Consider the following 23401-nt stretch of genomic DNA (forward strand, 5'->3'; position numbering starts at 1 on the left):
TGTACTGATATCTAGCACATATATTAAATATTTCCTCTTGATCCAAAAAAAAAAACTTTTTCTGTTCCCCGAATAAAAATGCTGAATAAGAAACTAAGGATTGCTGAGTAAGAGAAGTAAGGATTGCTGCTGATAGTTGACACCTATGGTTCAACTGTCAGGTTTTGTATTTGCTGTACATACTACTATTTGTAATGAAAATAGTTTAGTTAACAAAAAGAAAAAAGATCTCATAAAACTGTTCACAACAGGTAAATGAGAATGGTGTTCAATTTTGAGCAACAATCATATTATTGTGTACACCTTTGGGACAATAAAACATGTGACTACAACAATATAACAGCTTTGTCCTTTAGCTTACTGAAGACAGGAAACAACAGAGGGAGATACACAAACATGCAACCTACTTCCTACAGTTTAATTTCTCCTTCTCTTAAAAGTTAGTCAGGAATTTACTACAACAAAAAAAAGTACACCAGAATCATGAGAACTTGGTCACTTGACACGGGTGAAGAACCATCAATAATTCCAAATAAGAAGACAGAGACACTAAAGTATCTTAAACCTCATAAAATACTTTCAAACAAGGAGACGCTGACAGTAGGATGAGCCAATGTTTCTTCACTAATGTTTAACAAACATTCAAAGGGGTGACAGCATACAAGAAGACCGCTATTCATTCCTTAAACAGAAAAGTTAAGACGAAATGAAGAGGGAAAAGGTAAGGATGAATTCATCCACAAAATGTAATTCATTCTTTTTCCAACTTAAACCTTCATTTCTCTGCTTTCTCCACCTACTCCTCCTCCTTCTCACCATACCGGCGCTTAAACTTTGCAATCTGACCAATACTTTGAGCCATTTGACGCCTTGCTCTAATGTGATAAACCTTGCCTGTTTGGTGTATTTTGGTCATCATAACATGCATCAATCGTCCACTTTGTGTCACATAGGATATCCATTGCATTTGAGGGTGAATACCTTTCTTCATTTTCTCTGAAAATAGACCTACAATTCGGTAACAATACAATTTCTCTTCCGAACTAATCCATGTGACACAACCAACCTTCTTTTTTTTTGGAATAGGTAACAATATATTAATCAGCAGTACAAAGTGCTGGAAACCATATTTACAAGTTACCAAAGATGCATAATTCAGAAAAACTATATCCTGTTCAGCTTACAGGGATTCTATGACTTCTAGGAGTGATTCAGCTTCATCAGCATACTTCTCTTTGCACCAAAAGTAAAATAACAGAATACAACCAACCTTTTCTGAGTCAACTAGATTCTTTTATATAATAACTCATTTAAGCTTTCATCATAACAATGTGAAGTAAGAGGGCTTTTTCACATTACTCCTGGCCACGGGCGGAGCTAGAATCCCGGCCACGGGTTTGGTCAAATGCTCAAACCCAATAGCTTTTGCTCAAACGGTGTATTTATATTATAATTTTCATCAAATATGAACAAATATTAAATTAAGAACCCAATTATTAGCACTTGAAGTCGTCATTCTAATCCAGAACCCATAAAGTTGAAATCATAGCTCCACCTCTACTCCTGGCTATACGTTTACGGCCTGTAAAGCCTTTTAATGAAGAAAAAAGAGATAAGTGACAAAGAAGACGCTATAAAAGGTGAATGGATAAAATCCATACTTTTGACTGTCATGAAAACTTCTGAAGAGTAAATTTTGAAAAGCGAAGTATTTTCTTCTTTAAATACCATGGACAGTTTCTCCCTAATCAAAAAATAGAGTATCAAACTTTTTGCTTTGACCAAGTGAATAATCGGGTTAATGATGTTGGCTAAAAAGGAAAAAGTGCAAAGGCAAATGCCAAATTTCACTGGTATAATGCTCTACTATTTTATTTTTTTGGATAAGGTAAAGGTTTCATTAAAGGAGGACCAAGAAGGTACCCAAAAAATTACAAGTTACAGCATAGCTGCATCAGTTGCATTATGTAAGTTTTCAACTATATTTTCTTTACACCAGAAATACAAATTTTGAAGGCAACTAATCTTTACAATAGCTAGGTGATTTCTTTGGTTCTACTATTATACTCAACAAGAAATTTCTGCAACTGTCAATCAGTCTCTTGCCCATAAACAAGAGCGGTTTTTACAGGATAGCTAAAGCCACAGGGGAAACTATGCTTCCAAAGAACTGAGATGATGCTAATTCCCAATCTATGTACATATAATCAATGATTCAATGACATCACAAGCAGATTGACCTAACTATCTAGGGAACTGTGTGTACTTTCTACTAGCCTTGTTCGAACCAAAATACAATTGTTGGATACCCATTCCCACAACAACGGCTAGCGAAATTTTCCGCTTCGAAAAATCTATTTGGATGACCTAAAAATCACACAAACGATCATCCTATTCATTGCCTATTTGACATATAACTAATTCCAGATGGTCTGTAAAGCAAATCGCACTTCTTATCGAAGTGACAATAATTATTGTTACGATCAAAACCAATACCATTTAAAACAGACAAAAACTTAGTATTCTATTATCCTTGCACTTAAAAACTTCCAATTTATTGTTTCATGCACCTATATAGTAACATAGTATGTATATAACCATCAGGAAGAAATGAATGAGCATATAAACAGAACCAACCAATGCAACATCTAAAGAATTTACAGAAATGAAATTCTCATACGTCATAGAAATAGCTCACGATTGTCACAAATTTAAAAAGCCACGCATTAAGTAATCGAACTGCCAGGATGAAAATCGGTGAAATGAAATCCTAGATAACCCTAATAATACAACAACGTACAACACTTCACGTACACAAGCGCATATATATATATATATATATATATATATATATATATAAGCGCACATATATATAGAGAGATTAGTAGTCTCACCTTGCTGTTTCAGGTCGGAGAGAGAATCTACAGAGAGAGAGAGTGCGTGAGTGATAGTTTGCTGCCTTTTGGGGATTTTACATTTTTGGAGAGAGTAGTATATTGACCGGTATTCAGTGGACCAGCCCAATATTTGCTTGGGCATAAATATTGGCCTTTAAGAAGTTCAACTGTTTAGAGAAAGGGGAATGGGATTTTGGCATGGTATAACAACATACCCATATAATTGGCAGAAAATAGCCCTAGTTATAGATATTGGCATCACATAGCCAATAAATGTATATCACAATAATAATATGTATATCACAACATTTTTTTTCTTCTTTGTCTATATCAACATGTATATTAAAATTTTATTTTCATTCTTTGTACATAAATAATATTATTCTTTGAATATCAATAATATAAAATTATATATATAGTTATTGCTGCCTTTATATCAATGTATATCACAATAAAAATATTGTATTATTTGTATAGCACATCGGACATGTGTATACCAAAATACATATCAAAAGTTTATTTTTCTTCTTTGTGTATATCAAACATAAGTTTTCTTTGTATATCAAAATATTATTTACTCCCACAATTATATTAATTATTTTTATATTTTAGAACTTGCTTAAACATGCTATATCAAAAATTTATTTTCCTTTTTTGATCAATAATTAATAATTATATTATTTGTATATCACTGTGTATAACATAATAATAATGTGTATATCAAAAAATTTATGAAAATTTTATTTTCCTTCTTTGTATAACACATTTCAGATTGAAAACTCTAGTTCAATCACATGTCATAGTTGTATACACATATCCGATGTACTATACACTATGATATACAAATTGTCACACCTCGTTTTTACCCGAAATGGGGTATCATACATCGAAGTTGATTGATTGGAGTTGTTGTTCGGGGTTGGTCCGTTCGAGTTCCGTCCGTTTCCAATTTCGCCATAAAATTTGGTTCATCTTGCTCGTGTAATTTTGCTTAAAATTTCAGTCAATCAAAGCTGTAATTTTCAGGTTCATATCTTTTTCTTTTCTTGTGAACTTTGTGGTTGAAATATAATATGAGCCTACTATATAATTTTAAAGTGTTCGTGGTTATGTTCAAGATAGAGCTTGGTTTTTTTTATCTACTAATTTGAGTGCTTTAGCTGGATATCGTAGTAGTCAGTTTGCTTAAGGAGTCATGTTTTTCTCTTTATTTCCGCCCATCTTGGAAGAAGTAACGTATTTAGGACCATCATCTGCTATGAAGCCTCGTCTCCTGCCCAACTCTTCTTCCTTTCATTACTTTAACTAGGTGGTGTCAACCCGTGCCAGCACGGGCCCAATATTATTTAGCTTTATATGATTTCTAATTGCAAATATAATAGAAGTTGGTGTTGCAAGTGTGGAATCGAGCAGACAATATTGCATGCTAAGTGATAGATACCTATTTACATACATTTTGATCAAAATATATGTTGTTTGTATCCATGACAACACCACATTAGGGAATGCTTACAGTGCCACAGTAGTTACAACATAGTATATAACATAACAATTTACATATTAGCGGAAGATGATGCATTATAATTCTTGTCTAAAAATGCCAGCGAACAAATAAATATGTTATATTTCATAGTAGAATTAGAAGCCAAAATATCTTCGAGGCAAGTAGTCAAGTACTGTGTTGTTAATCTGGATATCAAAAAAAGCCTTGTAGCAACTAAAGGCAAATATACCAAAAAGAACCTAAACCAAGAAGATTAATTTTAACCATAGCATGCTAGCATATAGTGGGATGAGTCACACCCTATATTACAATCTAAAAGTACTATCAAATATGAAAGCTACTATTCTAAAGTGCAGCATTTTTCCAGCTGCTTAAAGTGTGGTTGGAACCTTTAAAAATACTTGGAAGTATAAGCTTAACCTGAACACTGTACTTACAAGTTCCTAGTAACTATCCATACACTTATTTGCTTAGGTTTTCAGTAAAATAGGTTAACAAAATATAGTGTACAGAAATATTATAATGACTAAAAGATGGAGCATTCTATAATATAGAGTAGAGGGTTGAGTTTGAAAATAAAATCAGGTGAAGCATCATAACTTTCTCAATACAAAATGTCTGTATAGCTCAATTTCTAACAAGTGGAAGGTCCCTATCTGCCGTAAAATATATGCACATTCTACTGCAACATTAAAGCAATCCAGTCCAACTTTAAAGTTGAAATTTCTAAACTAACATCTGCTATCACTGTACTCACTTTGAGCTTATAAAACTCTTAGCAAGTAAAGGAAATAATAGGGGGGGGGAATTTGTTCATGCTTTGTTTAAACCAGAATATAGAAAAGAAAAACCATAACAGAAATATGTAACTATTAATCTTAAGAAATTCTATCATGCTTTTTTAAACCACAATATGGGAAAAAGAAAATCGCAAGTATGAAATCAGAACTCTTATTATATCAACTCAGATAATTCTATATACAGTCATAATTAACTTAAATGACCACAACCTTTCATGACTTTAAAGTAAAAGCGAGTGAACAAAAAGATTAAAGTTGCAATGTGAGACACCTATTTGTTTCATATTCGTATTATCATGCAAAAAAATAGGAAGACGAAAAGTTGGAAGCTATAATTTATAATAAGTTGTACTAAAAATCATGATAGTGAAAGATTTTATCATCTATTCAAACTCAAATTCTTCAACCATGAAAGGAAAAACAATTTATGGTCAAGAAGTTCTTAGATGCTATCCAAATTATTATTCGGCCATCCCTTTAAAATGTTTTTTTTCTTGTTGTGTGTCCTTCAACGTACCAGCCACAATACAATAACCCCGCAGAATTTGTACAATATAAAGGAATATTGTACTTCTCAAGTCTCCCAACCTGATTTAAGGCAGAAAACCAGCTACCATATATATTCTTCACAGGCAATTATAGTTCAAGAAGAGTTTTAACATTTAGTTAAGCATTTCTTTTGAAGTATTATATCAAAAAATAGTAAAAGGCTCTTTAATGTTACTCTAAACCTCCTGAGGGAATAAATCCCATAAGAAAGCAAAAAGGACAGAGAAAGAGCAAAAAGAAGGTTAACGAAGAGTTGTAGCTGGTTAACATATAGGGTACTTTTTAATTTGCAAGTGTTTAATGAAAACTATTGTATATGCTTTTATTAATTTAGATTTCTTATTTAAGGCTAAGTTTAAAACAGCTAAGCTTAATGTATTTGTCAGCTATTAATTACTGTATATTGCATCTTTCTAGCTGAGCAGAAATCCTATGTCTAAAGGTGCAGCTAAATCAATTGTTATTACACCCAACCATCAGGAAATATGATACTTTGTCTAGAATATATGTATAACAGAAGTACACAACCACCACAACGGATCACAAGAACTGCAATAATAAAAAGAATAAATCGTGATAGGCACAACAGAGGCCAAAAATCAAAAAGCAAATGGAGAAATCCAGAAATCAAACAGAATCTACTGACCAGAGAAAAAAGAAATGAAGGGGAGAAGCTGACACAAAGCAATAATCAAGCAGACAAAACAGGGGTGTGAAAATATGAAATGAAGAAGAGTTATTAGTAAGAAAATACCAACTGAACTTTTAAAACAAACTCAAATTTGAACTTGAAAGGAATATTTTTACAATAACAAGCGAAACTTTCTTTCTTAGAATGATGAAAAGATTAAGGTTGCTTTTCACTTCCTTTCAGTTTAAATAGAAACATTATTGTTTTTGTTGTAGTTTCAGGGGCAGCATACTGATGACGATATCAAAAGCTTTATTAAAGTAAGAAGTTGGTAAGAAAATTTACCTTATGATTGAAACACTACTGAATAACACAAATACACAACAACCACATGGATCACAAAAACTGCAATAGAGGAGAAACCTGAAAAGTTAAAACAACCTAAGAGTTAGAAGCAGACTAGCCAATAACCAGTTTGATCATATTGGCTCTACCAGTTAGGGAAAGATAAGGTGCCTCGCAAATAATTTTATAAATAAAAACCATAAATTAAGACTTGGCGAATTTAGCGTATACATTTGCCACGAAATTGCAAAATCGAGAAGTATGCAAAGAACCGAGAAAACCAAAAAATCCAAAACTCAGCACGCTTCGAGTTTAAAATGTATTTTTATTGCTCGATTTAAATATAGCTATGTGCTCCTCTGCACAAGGTGATTGATCAGTTAGGCCTGTTCCGAAGAGCAGAGAAGTTAATTAGAAGCCTTGCTCTTTCGATTCATAAGGGAAAGATTAAGCTCCAACTATCAAAACACGATTGACAAATACTATCCAAACTGAGCCCAATTTAACATCGTAGGCCAAAATTGCAAAATCCCAATTGATTAAGACTATAGTTACAGGTAAAAAAATGAACCAGTAAAAGTGACGAAACAGAGGATAAAACAAAAGAAGACGACGAACCGAAGAATTACAAACTTTATTAAGCACTATAATACTATACCCAAAATTTTCTTCCTTTTAATTAGGCTTAATACCCATATCGGTATCAGCAGCGGACTAAGATCGAGAAGCCATTGATCTCGAGAAATTTTTTTGCATGTGGGTTGGAACTAATTGAAAGAGCAGGAAAAAAGAAGAGAAATAAATAGAAAACAACCAAATTGAAGTCGAAGAAGGAGAGAATGTTTCTATATCAGATGCATAGCAAAAAATATGGGCAGAATTGATAAAAACATACCTGCTGGTAGAAGCAATGTGAGGAAGACGAAGAGATATCCTAGAAGCAGTCTAAACTCTGAAAGTTTATTATACAAAGAAATGGAGAAATGGAAGAAAAACCTAATGTTGCCTCCGTGGAACGTCATTCAAATATTATACTACGTAGATAAGCTGATTTAAATGACTTAAATGCCCTTGATCTTTATCGAAAAGACAATAAGCACACTGGTCGAAGCCGTAGCTCTATTAATACATAGTAATTTGTCATGTTTGTTATAAAACAAACACTATAAAACAAAGATAAGTATAGAGAGAAACTGATATATTATTCGAATTCAAACTGATGTACATAATAAACTGAAATCTCTTCTATTTATAGAAGAAAGAAAGCTGCTCTGTAAGCTGCTACTACAAGCTGCAGTGTAAGCTACTATAAGTTGCTGTGTAAGCTGCTACTACAAGCTGCTGTGTAAGCTGCTACAAGCTGCTGTGTAAGCTGCTGTTGTACCAGATATGGATAATCTTCTACTGAGAGCAATATTTATCCATAACGGAGTACTGAATGGATAAGCTTATTATACCCGGTATGGATAATCTTCTACAGGGGGTAATGTTTATCCATAACTGGGTACTGAAAAGATAAGCTCATTATACCCGATATGGATAAACTTCTACTGGGGGTAATGTTTATCCATAACCGGGTACCGAAGTGATAAGCTTCTTCAGGAAGCTTATTTCCAATATAGTACTAAATAGATAAACATATTTACGGTGGAGTCCCATATGGATAAGCTTGTTCAGAAAGCTTATTTACAACGGAGTACTAAATGAACATCCATAATATAATATATTTATAACACTCTCCCTTGGATGTTCATTAAAAGATAATGTGCCTCATTAAAACCTTACTAGGAAAAACCACGTGGGAAAAAAAATCCCAGCGAAGGAAAAAGAGTACACATATTTAGTAAGACGCATTGCTAGGTGCCTCATTAAAAACCTTATAAGGAAAACCCCATGGGAAAAACCTTAGTAAGGGAAAAAGAGTGCATCGCGTATTTTACTCCCCCTGATGAAAACCTTGTTTCAAATATTTGAGTCTCCGCATTCCAATTTTGTATACCATCTTCTCAAAAGTTGAAGTTGGCAAAGATTTAGTGAATAAATCTGCTGGATTATTACTTGAACGGATTTGTTGCACATCAATGTCACCACTTTTCTGAAGATCGTGTGTGTAGAACAATTTTGATGAAATGTGCTTCGTTCTATCTCCTTTTATAAATCCTCCTTTAATAGCGCTATGCATGAAACATTGTCTCCGTATAATATTGTGGGTCTTTTATCACATTCCAACCCACATATTTCTCGAATGAATCACTGATCTCAATCATATGCATTCCCTGCTTGCCGGTTTGAAATCGAACTTTATGGGTATCGGATAAATAACCTGCATTACCAATATGATCTGCACCACTTTTGTTAGCATTAGCAAGATAAATAAGTGCACCATCTACACCGAGATAGAGTATTTCAGGACCAAGGAGTTCCTCGTCCTCTTCTGGAGGTCGGAACAAATACTTATTTACTTCAAGTGATCGAACAACCATTGGTGTACTCAATGGGTGCGCTTTGTCCATGTAAAAGCGTTTTAAGATCCTTTCTGTATAGGCAGATTGATGGATAAAGATCCCATCTGCTAAATATTCAATTTGCAGACTAAGACAAAGTTTTGTCTTTCCAAGATCTTTCATCTCAAATTCTTTCTTAAGATATTCAATTGCCTTTTGAAGCTCTTCTGGAGTTCCAACAAGATTTATGTCATCACCATAAACAACAAGTATAACAAATTCTGATGCCATTTTCTTTATAAAAATACATGGACAAATAACATCATTTATGTAACCTTCTTTCAGCAAATATTCACTAAGGCGATTATATCACATGCGTCCAGATTGCTTTAAACCGTACAAAGATCTTTATAATTTGATCGAGTACATTTCTCAAGACTTTGAATTATATGCTTCGGGCATTTTCAATCCTTCAAGGATCTTCATATAGATTTAGCCAAATAAGTCAAATAGGTTGAGACTTGTATCTAAATGGTACGACATTTTCAAGTGTCTGGACTGCTAGTCCGATCCTCACAATCGTTTACAATATTGTGCACTATATTGTATTAAATATATCGTCGACGATCATTTTGTGTCAATTCCGAAGCGACATAACTTGTGGAGATCTCATCACTTTTTTTATTTTCAGGTACCTGAACTTTTTCGGGAGTTTCATGAAATGTTATGTTGTGGGCTCTTCTAGAGCTTATTTCCTCCTCATTATGATCATTTCGATCATTAGCTCCTACTATTTTTCAAGGATTGTTACCTTTGGAACCGATTGGTCTACCACGCTTCATGCATACAGTAAACTCTATCCTTCAGGGACTTTAATTTTAATAGGAGCATTTGCAGCTGAAATATGATATTTAATTTTGGATCAGCAAATGCTTCTGGCATTCGACTTGAATTATCTTCTAAGTGAGGATCATGATAATTCGATTCATATAACATATTTTTCAACTGTTTATTCCATCCTTCAAATGTTAGAAAAACTAACATATATCCTCAATCATCTTTGGGAAACATATCTTTGTGTATTATGGTAGAGAAATTAATCACATACCACACAATAAAAGATAGTAAAAATATTTGGTTTCTGATCCTAAACCAATTGTGAAGGGAGGACTTATCATATATTGTTGATCTGATGCATACAAGTGCTGCTATATGCAATTTAGAAAATCTTAGACCAATACATGAAGCTTTGTTCTCATAAGCAATGGTTTAGACATTAATAGGAGGTATTCAATGCTAAACCAGCTTGGATATAAACCAGCATTATCAAGATGAACTGTCTTGATTTCATAATCTGAAAATTATGCTTTTAATCGAGAAAAGCAATTCCAAATGCCAAACTGCAGGTTGACAATAATTACACATGTAACCATCTCAAATATGCACCTATAAGTGGTTCACATGATAGGTGAACGGGCCCATATTCACCTTTTATATATTTCAGAATCAGGGGTCTTAGTCCCAACTTTAGCTGGTATAATCATTCATTATGAGAACAAGCAACACATAAGAATTCCTGAAGAATCTTCTAGTTCTTTAGCATATGCTTATCTGAATTTTCAAATAGCTCATTTAAAAATGGCAAATGAAAACTTCAAGTTTATCATGTCATGTGCTATCTCTTAGTAAACTTCTGGTTTACTATGGCATAAACTTTTGCTTTAGTAAACTTCTAGTTTACTGTGATACATGATATAGTACAAATTAAAGAATAAGGCGGGTAACTTCTCACATACATATTATTTTACCCCCTATGATTGTGGAAACATGAAGATTATCAATCTTCCAATCATTTGTAGTCTCACTATGATAGCCATTTGTATTAGTAAACTTCAGGTTTACTACAACATATGTTTTGACCATAATCATATAATATGAATGACATATTTGTATATAAGCTCTTCGAGAGACTTAATTTATTATCCACAATCTAATATTTATCTGGCACTACTGGTGTCATGTATTCTTTAGGCAAACATTTAGCTCTTCAGGAGTTATTGATACATTTTGTACTATCAAATATTGCTCAGACGCTGCTGGTGTCATGAGAGAAAATCACAATCAAATAAACAATGTAAAACAATTGTTTAAGCACGCGAAAACTCTTCTTCATAATATTTTTCCACTTCAGGAGGCAATTTTAACTGTGTTACTTCTTCAGGAGCAAATTTAAAATACGAAATATTGAGTATATATTCTCTCAATTATATTAACTCTTCTGGAGGTGAATTGTAATGTATTCACATCAAGAGCGCGTTCATATTTACCCAACTTATTAGTATTGTCACATGCACTTCAGGGAATGGATTAATATTATCAAAAGTTCTCATCCTTCAGGAAATCGAACATAATTATCTGAATGCGCATTAATCACATCAAATTGTGATGCCTCAACCTCTTTTAAAATATTTACTACTTCAGGAGCAAATCGAGGCGTGCATTTAATATAGAGAATATTTATGTAGCTTATCTTCAATTGTAACTATAGAAAGCCTAAATTATCACTTCTGGTGATCATAGACATATACCACTTCTGGTGGTTAACAAAATATAATTACAATGAGATGTATGAAATATAAACTACTTCTGGTGGTTGTATATTTCTTGCAAACTCTGCTAGAGTTTAAGTTGATCTAATAATATTATCCATATTCTTTAAAATGACATAAATAAGATATATTATAGTAAACATCAAATCATAATTTTTCTTTATGTACAACAATTACATAACCATACTATCTATTACAAATAACAAAAATTAAAATATTTACATTTCTACAGATTCACCACCGATTACATGACTTGTTTCTCCTTCTGGGAGTGCAAAGTAATCAGCTACATCCAAATGCATGAAGTCTAAATTATCTTCAGAAATAAAATTTGCTTCAGCATTTTTCTCTGTCTTCTTCAGGGAGGCTTGATAAAGCTCAACCAGGTGCTTTGGCGTACGACAAGTACGTGACCAGTGCCATTTTCCTCCACATCTATAGCATGCATTTTTTACATTTGGCGCTTGCACCGCTTCATGCTTTTGTTCCTTCCTTTTCCACTGCTGGTGGTGAGAAGGCTTCTTTGGTGCATTATTATTACCATGATTGGGGTTTCTTCCCCGACCACGGTCATGACCACGACTGGGGCCACGACCTCTTCCACGTTTAGCTTGGTGGAAGTTCGTCTCATTCACTTCAGGGAATGGACAAGAACCAATAGGTCGGCTTTCATGATTTTTCATTAATAGCCCATTATGTTGCTCTGCTATAAGAAGATGTGAGATAAGTTCAGAATACTTTTTAAATCCCATCTCTCGATATTGCTGCTGCAGGAGCATATTCGAGGCATGAAAAGTGGTGAAAGTTTTCTCCAACATATCATGATCAGTAATATTATCACCACATAATTTTAATTGGGAAATAATTCTGAACATAGCAGAATTATACTCACTGATAGATTTAAAATCTTGTAGCCTTAGATGAGTCCAATCATAACGTGCCTGTGGAAGAACGACCATCTTCAGGTGGTCATATCTATCTTTCAAATTATTCCACAGTATGACTGGATCTTTAATAGTGGGATATTCCATTTTCAGGCCCTCATCAAGGTGATGGCGTAGGAATATCATTGCTTTGGCACGGTCTTGGTTTAATGCCTGATTTTTATCCTTGATGGTGTCTGCCAGACCCATCGCATCAAGATGAATTTCAGCATCAAGCACCCAAGACATGTAGCTTTTGCCCGATATATCCAGGGCTACAAATTCAAGTTTAGAAAGATTTGACATTATTTAGGAAAAGAAAGTTCTTACCTCAGATACTTTCAAAATATTTGCTCGAGATGGTAGAGCTTCGTGCTGATAACGTGTTACAAAACAAAGACTATAAAACAAAGACAAGTATAGAGAGAAACTGATATATTATTCGAATTCAAACTGATGTACATAATAAACTGAAATCTCTTCTATTTATAGAAGAAAGAAAGCTGCTCTGTAAGCTGCTACTACAAGCTGCTGTGTAAGCTGCTACTACAAGCTGCAGTGTAAGCTACTATAAGTTGCTGTGTAAGCTGCTACTACAAGCTGTTGTGTAAGCTGCTGTTGTACCAGATATGGATAATCTTCTACTGAGAGCAATATTTATCCATAACGGAGTACTGAATGGATAAGCTTATTATACCCGGTATGGATAATCTTCTATGGGGGTAATGTTTATCCATAACTGGGTACTGAAAAGATAAGCTCATTACACCCGATATGGATAAACTTCTACTGGGGGTAATGTTTATCCATAACCGGGTACCGAAGTGATAAGCTTCTTCAGGAAGCTTATTTCCAATATAGTACTAAATAGATAAACATATTTACGGTGGAGTCCCATATGGATAAGCTTCTTCAGGAAGCTTATTTACAACGGAGTACTAAATGAACATCCATAATATAATATATTTATAACAATGTTCTCATTTTTGTTTTCTTTACTCACACTACGAGACATTACTATTTGTAGTAGTATCACCTTCTGTCCAGATCATTTTAGTTCCTGATTGTTTAAGTGTTCTTTTCAGGACCTTATTTGTTTGGTTGTGCTGTGATGTAATTTGAGTAATCAGGAATTAAAGTTTGGAAACAGTCTTGTAGTTGCTTTAAATTTGAACAGTCATGTATTAATATTTAGGAAAGTTGCATTTGATAATGTTGACAAGCAATCAATATATCATTGGGCCAATATAGTTGAAACGCTAATTGAGCCTCTAGAATACAATCACCACTATCTTAAGTAACGAAATGTGTGGTTATTCCAACAAATGAATTCCACAATTTTAGATCTTCACATGCAATCTTAAACTATAGATAAGTAATTGAATCTTATGAATATTGTAGCTTGCTTTAGGCACGATTTATAATAAAATATCGTGACTATGGGTACGGTTCTCATGGCATAGTCATGATACATAATTCCCAACTCGGGTGTGCATTTCATGTAACCCGACCACAACTTCAAACAATAATAAAAAATAAACATGTTGTAATTGCGGGTACATTTCATGTGGCGCGGTTTGCAATGTGTACCAAAACGCCAAGTATATGACATCGTTACTTGTTCCAAAAATAATTCCATAAATAAATAAAAGCGGTTATAAAGTTAAAAATGCACAATAGATTTTAAACATGTATTAAATCAGATAATTAGGTCAACTATTAATAGTTGAGCGACCATGATAAAACCACGGAACTCGGGAGTGCCTCACACCTTCTCCCGAGTTAACAGAATTCCTTACCCGGTCTTTTGTGTTCACATGCCATAAATTAGAGTCAATTTTCCTCGATTTGGGATTTAAAATAAACCGATGGCTTGGGACACCATAAATTATTGCAAGTGGAGACTCTAAAATTAATAAATAATCTCATTTCGATTTATGTCACTTTAATTGGAAAAACCTCCTATATCCCCTTTCGGGTAAAAAGGAGGTGTGACAATTTGTATATCATAGTGTATAGTACATCGGATATGTGTATACAACTATGACATGTGATTGAACTAGAGTTTTCAATCTGAAATGTATTATACAAAGAAGGAAAATAAAATTTTCATAAATTTTTTGATATACACATTATTATTATGTTATACACAGTGATATACAAATAATATAATTATTAATTATTGATCAAAAAAGGAAAATAAATTTTTGATATAGCATGTTTAAGTAAGTTCTAAAATATAAAAATAATTAATGTAATTGTGGGAGTAAATAATATTTTGGTATACAAAGAAAACTAATGTTTGATATACACAAAGAAGAAAAATAAACTTTTGATATGTGTCACACCTCCTTTTTCTACCACCGGAAGCGGTATAAGGGAGTTTTTTCAATTAAAGTGACAATAATCAAAATGAGATTATTTATTTAAGATTAAGAGTCGCCACTTGGGATAATTTATGGTGTCCCAAGTCACCGATTTTAAAATCCCGAATCGAGAAAATTTGACTCTTATTTACGGTTTGCGAACACAAAAATTCGAGTAAGGAATTCTGTTATCTCGGGATAAGGTGTTAGACATTCCCGGGTTCCGTGATTTTAGCACGGTCGCTCAACTATTAATATTGGCCTAATTATCTGATTACTTACATATTTTGAACCTATTATGCATTTTTAACATTTGACCACTTTTAATTATTTATGGCATTATTCTAGAACAAGTTACGATTGTCGTACACTTATTTATTTGGTACACATTGTGAATTGTGTCACGGGAACCGTACCCACGATCCATAATATGTTTACTTTATTAACATTATTAGAAGTTGTGGTCGGGTCACATGAAATCTGTACCCAGATTTGGGAATTATGTATCATAATCATGTCATGGGAACCATACTCATAGTCACGATGATTCATTATTACTAATCGCGCTCAAAGCAAGCTACGATATTCATGAATATAAATGGCCTAAGCATACTCCTAACGATGACAAAATGATGATATAAAAGTAAGCTTGATATTAAATCTAATTTGCATGTGTAGATTACGACCAAAGCTCAAATCCGTTTAAACCCAATTAACCAGATTCTCATCCTGCAATCCCATGTATAGTCCAATCTTCCCTTTCATTTTTCTTCTCTTTTATGTTCATTGAATTTCATAAAAACCATTACTGAATTGATTCCATTTCGGTTCAACAAGGCATGTGAAATTTAATTCAAGAAATTAACTTAACATGTACAAACTAATTCATTTCAATCACATCAAGCAATTAATAGTGAAACAGTCATTCATTTAAACCAAACTCACTGGAAAACAAGCATTATGAGATAGAGAATTTGACAAACCAGATCATATTCTAGGTTTAATAATAAAATCAAACACTAAACAAACCAAACCATATTCTAGTCGCATGATCAAACAGAAGAATAATTGGAATGGGAAAGAAATGGACCTCAAAATAGAACTTGACCGTGATTTGTTTGGAAACCTTAAAACGTGAGTGTGGAACAAGGCATGGACCAGAAATTTGAACGGAGATCTTGAATGGAAATCCTTCTGGCGGCCTCGAATCTTACTCGAACAGGAGATTACAGAAGCACAAAGAGTAAACCAAAACTCTACGTCCAGATCTTTTGGGGTTGCACGACGTAACTTATCGAGCCTTGTTGCTCTGTTTTGGAGAGACGAAGAAGAACAAGTATGGGTATGGTGTTTTCAATGGTGAAGGAGATGAAGGGGGCCTGGTTCGCTGGGTGAGGGTGTGGCTGTTGCAGCTCATTTTCCGGCGAGTTGGGATTAGAGTTGGAAAGTTGTGGTCGTTGGTTGCTCAGTGTGGAGATGGGACGACGATGGCGGCAGAGATGGTTTTCCGGCAGGTTTCAGGCTTGGTTCAAAAGGGTGTGAAACGAGAGAGATGAGAGGTTTTGGAAAATGGGGGCATCTGGTTTGGTGAGAGAGAGCGGTCGACGCTGACCTTGGTTCTTTTTGGAGAGGAGTTCCCGTTTTTAGGTGTGCCTTCGTTTGTGAAGAAGATCTAATTCAGGGGGGTCTCTCTGTTAGAAGAAGGTCCAACGGCTGAAACTTCTCTTCTTCAGTTAGAGTGAGAGATCGGAGATAAGGGGCTTGGGGAGACGGCTGGTGGTTGGAGGGTGGTCATGTGTGGCTGCTGATGGGTTCTTCGTTGCTAGGGTTTGGGGTCTTTAGGGTTTTTGGTGTTCAAGATGTGGAGAAGATGATATGGGTCTTGCGTGTTTTCCAAAAATCAGAAACGGCTGTTCATCCTTGTCTAGGTTAGGGTCCTCTTTAGGGTATTAGGGGTAAAGGAGATTAAAAGAGGAAGGCAAATAGGGATATGTCTTATTGGGCCTTAAATTTGGGGCAAAGATTAAAAATGGACTACAAAACTCATTAAAATGGGATAAACCAACCCAAAACACACTCTTTCTTCTCAAATTATATAAAATTTATAATACAGAAATATAAAACTAATCTTAAATTAATTAAAATAAACAATATTATATTGTGAGAATATTTTTTGGTATTTTTCAATTTTGTGAGTAAAAGGGTCAATACTAGTCAAAAATAGCAATATTAGACTTAAACTATGTATTTATGCTAAAAATGTTAAAATCTTGGGGAGGGTCAAAAATTACATGTCTACAGCCGCCCCTCTTTGACTGAAAACGCGAAGAGGTTTTAGACAAAGAACGACGAGACGGGTTTTTTGACTCGACCTTTATTTAGAGAGACCAAAAACTAAGAGAAAGGAGAACGTGACCGAGCCTTGATATCTGAGCTGCCTACATATCCTTGGCTATAAAGGAATCAGGCCACGTGTAGTTTAGAATTTGGAACAGTGATGGAGTATACCAAGGTGGAGAGCCGATTGAGGTGTCATTCCGTCGATGTTCCGGTCTGCGGTCCTGTTATTACATCAAAATCAAAAAATGAAAAAGACTAACTAAGCCTGTCAACTATAAGTTACAAGATTCCTATCTATAAGTCTTCTGAAGCTTGATCATGAGTCTTGAATAGTTCTTCATGCAAACTTTAGATTTGAACCTTGATGTTTGCTAGCTGCAAGTGCTAGTTCATTCTTCCACGGCTTCTTCGGATCAAGACCGTACATGCAGTGCTCGTGACTTCAGTCATGTCTTGAGTAGCTCACATCTTTCATCTCCTTTTGCATTTTGGATACACTTCCCTTTTTTCTTTTTTTTTCTTTTATTCTGGATCAAGACTACTTCTGTTGGTCATCTCGAACTAACGACTCGCATTCTTGCCGTGGGCTTCTGCTACATCTAACTTGAATTGAATTCTGAAATGACTTCCCCCATTCTCCAGGTGGGTGCCTGCTAGTGACTGGAAACTTGAAATGAATTCCCTTGTTTTCCAGATGGGCGCTTGATGCTTAAACTTTGAGATGAATTCCCTTATTTTCCAGGTAGGCGCCTGATGCTTAAACTTTGAGATGAATTCCCTTGTTTTCCAGGTGGGCACCTGCAACTTAAACTTGAAAAGAATTCTCTTGTTTTCCAGGTGGGCGCATGTACTTAAACTTTGAGATGAATTCCCTTGTTTTCTAGGTGGGTGCCTGCAACTTAAACTTGAAATGTATTCCCTTGATTTCCAGGTGGTCGCCTGATGCCAAAACTTGAAATGTATTCCCTTGTTTTCCAGGTGGGCGCCTGATGCCAAAACTTGAAATGAATTCTCTTGTTTTCCAGGTGGGCGCCTGATGTCAAAACTTGAAATGTATTCCCTTGTTTTCCAGGTGGGCGCCTGATGTCAAAACTTGAAATGTATTCCCTTGTTTTCCAGGGGGGCGCCTGATGTCCTTGTTTTTCAGGTGGGCGCCTGATGCCAAAACTTGAAATGCATTCCCTTGTTTTCTAGGTGGGCGCCTGATGCCAAAACTTGAAATGTATTCCCTTGTTTTCCAGGTGGGCGCCTGATGCCAAAACTTGAAATGTATTCCCTTGTTTTCCAGGTGGGCGCCTGAGGCCAAAACTTGAAATGTATTACCTTGTTTTCCAGGTGAGCGCCTGATGCCAAAACTTGAAACGAATTCCCTTGTTCTCCAGGTGGGCGCCTGCCATTACAACAAAACAGACAAAACAAAAGAAACTTTTCTGCCCCAGTTTGGTACCGGGAACATCTGTGAGTGTTAATCGAATCATGTTATCCAAAAGTGCTCTAAGAATTTAAAAGCTAAATCCCATTGTCCAAGAGGCCCCTGAAAATTTAAAATTAAATCTCATTTTAACAGTGAAAACTTCAAAGCTACATTCTATTTCCTAAAGGTAGAACTTACGCTAAATCTTATTATCTATGAAGTTCTTAAAAACCTAACTCAATTCCATTATCCAGGAGGGTCATGAGAACTTTAAAATTAGATCCCATTATCCAGGAGGGCCCTGAAACTTGAACTTAAATCCCATTATCCAGGAGGACCCTGAAAACCTAAAACTAAATCCCATTATTTAGGAGGGTCCTGAATACTTAAAACTAAATCTCATTATCCAGGAGGGTCCTGAAAAGCCGAGAATGAACATACCTGATCCATGCTCTCTTCCTGGAGGATCTCTATAGAACGAACAAAATTCCTTGTCCCTAAACCATGCTTTCCTCATAGAGGGTTCCCGCATATCGAACAAATTTTCTTTCCCCTTCTCAAACCGTCTTTGTGCTGACAAAATTTGGGCACGACACTTGAAAAATTCAAGCTTCCAAGCTTTGATTTGGACATAGTCTTTGCCCCTGTTTCAAACAAAGAAAATTTGTGAGTTTAAACATGGTGGTTGGTTTGTGGCCTTGACTTTGAGGGCGATTGCTCCTTCACTTCCCATGATAACTTTGATTTCAACTCAAAAGACCTTGCTTGTTTATTGACTAACCACTTTCTCTGTCACCCTTATCACAGAAAATACCTCTGATCCGTTCAAACCCAATATCCTCTATCTGTTGCATTGTTTATGAATTGACATATACTGAACCTTTGTATTTCACATGAATCCCAAAGCACGTAGATTGTTACCAACTCAGTACACGTACTGTTCTTTCCTGACGTATGTCACTTTGATGTGCTTGCCAGATTCCGTTTTGTGCAATTAGAAAGTTGGTAGCAAATTTTGAAGTCATTTCTCACTTGTTTTGGCCAAACAGACTCAAGAAGATGAAGTAAATAAAACAACAGGAACGGAGTACGTGACAATGGAAATAGATGATACCTAACAAGAAAATTACAAAGTATAAATTAATCAGATGTGGATACCAACTTTAATGATCATGACATGCACATTTGGATTAAGTGGCCTAATTTGTCAAGCAAGTCTAATGTTCAAATATTGTTGTACCTCTGAGTCGTGAAACTGGCTTCAATGCTCCGATTATCCTATCTGATTCACGGTCCTTATTCGACTTGTAGTGCCCGAAGGGTTTTCACCATCAAGCCTCTGTCATTTTGTTTTTTCTCTCAACTTACCATCGCATTATGGTGCCTGTGAAGGTTTTTACCGATAAGACTCTCTCATTTTTTTTTATTTTTTTTTCTGATTCTGCAGATGATAAGGCATTAACCACAATAGAAATATCATATGCTCCTGGCATGTCTGACTCGGCACTCTCAAAGATTATCTGGGAGGTCTTTTGGACTATAATGTGGCTTTTGGACAGAGTTAGAAAGAAAGGATATCATAAAGGCTCAAAATAACTAAGACAACTGGATTAATTTATTTACAACCTTAGGAATCCATTCTAAAAACTTTGCCCCAATTTCTAAAACAAGGGAATTTGATTATTTTTTTTCTTTTTCTCTTTGAGATGGAATTTCTAAGAAAGATTGCCTCACTCTCGACTTCGTGAGATTATAAAATATTTTATTTGGTATGATCGAACCGTAAGGCTACCTACGTATCTAGTGGTGACAAGAATCAGGTCGAACGTAGTTCACAAGACTACTTTTGTTACTATTTTCCTTTTTCTCTTTTTCTTTTTTTTCTTTATCTCTACTTTTCTCTTCTTTTTTTTATAATTTTCTTTTTGGAATGGACTTTCTAAAATAAACCTATGGAGACAATTTTTTTTGTATGACTCTAACTTGATTCCAAAAGAGGGGCAAGAAATCAATACAGGCTCAAAAGGGTATCGAATGGTATAAGTGTTTAGGTAGCTGAAAGAGGGCCTCCCAATCTCTAACAATGCCAAATACAACACATGCAACTTGAGAATGAAAAAGAAGATCATGCATAATATTTCTTTTACAGCTTCGGCATTGATATCACCGATATGCCTTCCACTTCTCTTTAACGCCTTGTTAAGTACAAAACTCTCGTTGGGTAATTTCTTCTTCACAATGGATACCCTCCGTTTGTTCGGAGCAAACTTCCTTGGCTTTATCTTGTTACTTGAGATGCACTTTAACTCAAAGTTTCTCACTTCAAATTGTCCGAGATGCATTCTCCTTTAACGAATTCTTGTCATCCTATTAACTTCCCAAATTATCTTTCCCAGTTTTACACAGTTCGGGGTCTAAATGATCTCAAAATGTCCAAATATGTACTTATTTCCCTCAAATGTCCCTATCATCTTCAAAATTATTTTATTGCTTCATGATTAAACTAACTTTTAAGACCAGGTCTAGAATTATGCGTGCATGTCATGTCACTAGAGCCAACATGAAAAGAACTATAAAATGAGAAGAGAACTAAACACAAAAAAATGATAGAAATAACAGAAAATAGGAAATTGCATTACACAGACGGTGAAAGGATTTGAACAACAAAATAAGCAAAATAAACTGGGGTTACAACCCTGGAACAAACCTAGACAACACTAAACGAGTTACTACGACTAAACGAACTAGGCAAAATAAAAGGATAGAAGGGTTTGAGTCACAAGACAATATCCGGATTACATCCCTGAAATAACCCGAACAACAGAAATGACAATAAAATAAACCACCAGGACTCCCCTGGCTAGACAAGAAAGGAGCGTCTTTCCAATTACCAAGCTCGACATCTTATCTATTGAGTTTCACATCAATATCACTGGGACCTTCACCAACTTCAATCACATTGTCTTCACCAAGTGACTCATTGACTCCTTGGACCAACCCTTCATCATTGCAAACCATCCCAATTATTTGTGTGTTGTCATGTACCTGTAGAGGATTATATGTGACACTTGGGGTATTACTGCCTTAGACTACAATTATTCCTTCTTGAATCATTCTTTCTATTTCCCTTTTTAAAGCACGACAATCTTCAACATTGTGCCCCTGGGTATTGGAATGGTATTCACACCTTTTAGCAGGGTCAAAGATTCTCGCACGTGGGTCTATATAATTTAGAGGAATAGGTGCAATCATGTCGTAATGCTTTAATTTCTCAAACAAGCTTGCATAAGACTCTCCTATTGGTGTAAAATTATCTTTCAGCCTTTGTTCCCTTCTACACCCTTGGCTTGAATATGGGTTATAGGGCATTTGAAAATTTTATGGAGGCTGGTGGGGATTCTACGGTGCTCATGCTCGCCTTTTAGAGTGACCCAGTGGTTAGACAGAGGGTCGGACGTTGTTCGGAGGATAATACTAGGGTGGATTATGTGGAGCTCAAGGATATTCATGGGGTAGGTATTGAGGCTGAAAGTGTTTAGCAGGAATGCCTACTAGATCTTGTCGTTGGCGGGGCTCAGTAACATCTTTTCTATCAATCGGGGGACTTACCCGAGCAACTTGTTCATTCCATCTGAGCCAAAACTCCCTAAAACTTCCCTCGGGTTTCTTTTCCATTTGAGATAGAGAGGAGCGGTCTGAGATAATGTCTACATTGTACTGATAGTGCCGAACAAAATTTTGAGCCATGTCACCCTATGCATGCCACTTACTGACATCTTGATGAGTAAACCACTCCAAGGCTTCCCCACTCAAACTCTCACTGAAATGTGCCATCAACAATTCATCTTTCCCGCAAACACTTCTCATTTTACTGCAATAACCCTTCAGATGGGCTACTGGATCTCCACGCCCATCATAGAAATCCAACTTTGGCATCTTAGACCCAACAGGCAGTTAGATGTCAGGAAACAAGCACAAGTCTTTGTAAGGCACGCTCACTTGGCTCTTTATCCCTTGCATGTTTCTTAAAAACTGCTCTATGATTTTCACCTTCCTGGATATCTCATCTTACTCCACTGTCTTAGTAGGTTTTTCAGTTTCACCGAGAGGCTCAAAATGAGAAGTGTGAGAGTATGGATCCGAGACCTTGAAAGTTAGTTCTTGAGCACAATGTTGGGCATCGGGGACTTTGAACACAGTCTCGCTAGAGGATCGAGGAAACGTAGCTGGTGGAGGAGCTACAAAAACATGAGTGGTCAAAGGAGTGAGATATGAGGTGGTTTTGGCGGGTGAAGTGTGAAAAGGTTGTGGGTAGATATCAGCAACAGGGGGGATCTGGATTTGTGACAATGGCAGAACGATGACAAGGCTTTCAGGGTAGTTAGTGAGAAATAATGGCGGAGGATGCCCACTAATCCAGGCTTGGTATATTTCGTCCATTTGTCCTTTCAACGTTAAGACCTCTTCTTTCAACTCATCTTCTGACTCAACAATCTTCTTAGACGGATCAATAACACTCGTGTCCAAGTCTTTGCTAGTCATGGCTACCTTGCTCTTTGACCTTGTGTTGTATGGATGA

General features: G+C 35.5%; 1 long non-coding RNA gene across 1 annotated transcript; it reads right to left on the minus strand.

The window, feature by feature from the left end:
• Positions 1–601: 601 nt before the first annotated feature.
• LOC107797316 (uncharacterized) lies at positions 602–7735 on the minus strand. The gene is made up of 3 exons (XR_001650661.2): positions 7622–7735; positions 6727–6804; positions 602–996 (listed from the first exon to the last, which is right to left on the minus strand). It is a non-coding gene; the product is annotated as an uncharacterized LOC107797316 (long non-coding RNA).
• Positions 7736–23401: the final 15666 nt, after the last annotated feature.

The sequence above is a fragment of the Nicotiana tabacum genome, chromosome 6 (assembly GCF_000715075.1).
Source record: "Nicotiana tabacum cultivar K326 chromosome 6, ASM71507v2, whole genome shotgun sequence".
NCBI lineage: Eukaryota > Viridiplantae > Streptophyta > Magnoliopsida > Solanales > Solanaceae > Nicotiana > Nicotiana tabacum.